At 38.8% G+C, this 1,663-nt stretch overlaps 1 protein-coding gene across 1 annotated transcript in view; it reads right to left on the bottom strand.

Moving 5' to 3' along the window:
* LOC118376124 (uncharacterized) overlaps positions 1 to 1,663 on the bottom strand; it is a 12,178-nt gene extending 10,515 nt beyond the window's left edge. Inside the window, exon 1 of the mRNA XM_052491435.1 lies at positions 1,058 to 1,663. The gene's annotated coding sequence lies outside the window, so the exon portion shown is untranslated. The remainder of the gene's footprint in view (positions 1 to 1,057) is intronic.

The following is a 1,663-nucleotide window of genomic DNA, read 5'->3' as shown; positions in this document are numbered from 1 at the left end:
CCTGTCAAATCTAATCAGGCACTGACCCAAAGGATAAATGCCAGTCAATCTGACCATAGGAAGAAATGAGAGCAGCAGTGCAGTGTGAATTAAGCTGTCTACCAGAAGGGAGGCTCCATGAAGGAAACATTCCATATGGTACCATGTTCTTACCTAATCGGTGTTGAAAAACCCACAACGTTTTCCTTAAGCATTTAACCAACTGAAGGTGGTACACATTGTATTATTTACACGCAAAGGGCCACGTTTGCACGGCAAATGAAAAGCATCATCTGGAGGATTTCCTGCTGTTCTTTGGTTATTTTTATTTCAATGAATGATATAATCATTGATTCTTGTATATAATGTATTATTCCTCATGAGTTTAATACAACTGTCTTCTTACTGCATCACAACACAACATATAAGGTTGTAGGCCTTATTTACTTCAGTAAACAAACAATGTATTGCTGAAAAATGTTTTAAACTATCATGCATGCAATAGATTGTCAGTACTTGCATTCAAAGCCCCACTATGAATACGAGAGTGGTTACATTTCCTAAACCCCATCTCTCAGCTTCCTACCAAACCAAGTGAGGGTCTGCTGTTGGGCTGAAACACATACTCAGGATTGTGGCTTTAAGGCACTCTGCTACTGGTAAAGGGACATAATCATAGTAGTCTAATTTTTCAGGGACATTATGCACTTAATGCCATTAATTACAATAGGTAAACAACAACCTAAATCTCCAAAATTCACACAAAGTAGACTATAGGCAAGATTTCAGTAGATTATGGATCAATTGGCCTGATGACCTGTCAATTTCTGTGATCTCGAGCATACACCTGCAGATTAGGATTAGGTTATATGTAGCCTATTATCATATCTGAATACTTGTGAAAGAGAAAAAACAGTGATGGAGAATTAAATGAGGCTATCCAATAATGCGCTGTGGCAAACCCAGCAGTAGATGTATTAACCGAAAGTGTCCATAGTTCGTGTTAATATATATACAAACAAATTAACATATACACGAACTGCAGTTTGTAAAATGGACACAACAAGTAAATGTGTACCGTTTAGGTGAGATCCGGACCACGCGTCCTTCCAGTTGACACCACATTGGTTATAGATAGACTAATGGTCCGAGAGAGTTGGCGAAGTGGAAAACTCTCAATATTGGTTTACATGGAAAAGTTCATATTCAATTCAAATTAACTTCCCACGTCACAAAAAATGTCTATTCTATCAATTAGCTATGTCCGTTTGAATTAAACAACAATCATTTTTAAAAAACGATGGGAATAAAAAATAAATATGCAAAAACCGCTCCGTCCTAACCGCGCTTTCAACAAGACAGACAGCGTGAAGTTTGGTAAAAGAAAAAATAAATATCCATGTATGATTCGGTCAAGATCTCATCCTCCTGGCGTTGTTCTTCATATTCCATGAAAAGAGGAACTCTACCTTATTTACTTTGAAGTCGACATACACAGTAAACTAATCGATGTCTCTATATAACGACTGGCAGCGAAGCGCTGCGGTCCGTTTAGGCTACGTTGGGATCAACAAAGTTTGTCAAATTCTTCCCAGTTCTCAAAAACTCCGCCTGTAGCCTAAACGCGAATAGCTTCTGGTTGCTTTTGGAGCGCAGGAGAGGGAGGACAAGACGGGGCGAGGGA

Source organism: Oncorhynchus keta, chromosome 32 (genome assembly GCF_023373465.1).
Source record: "Oncorhynchus keta strain PuntledgeMale-10-30-2019 chromosome 32, Oket_V2, whole genome shotgun sequence".
Lineage (NCBI taxonomy): Eukaryota > Metazoa > Chordata > Actinopteri > Salmoniformes > Salmonidae > Oncorhynchus > Oncorhynchus keta.
Note: the sequence above shows the minus strand (reverse complement) of the source record. Positions and strands in the feature narration are given on the sequence as shown.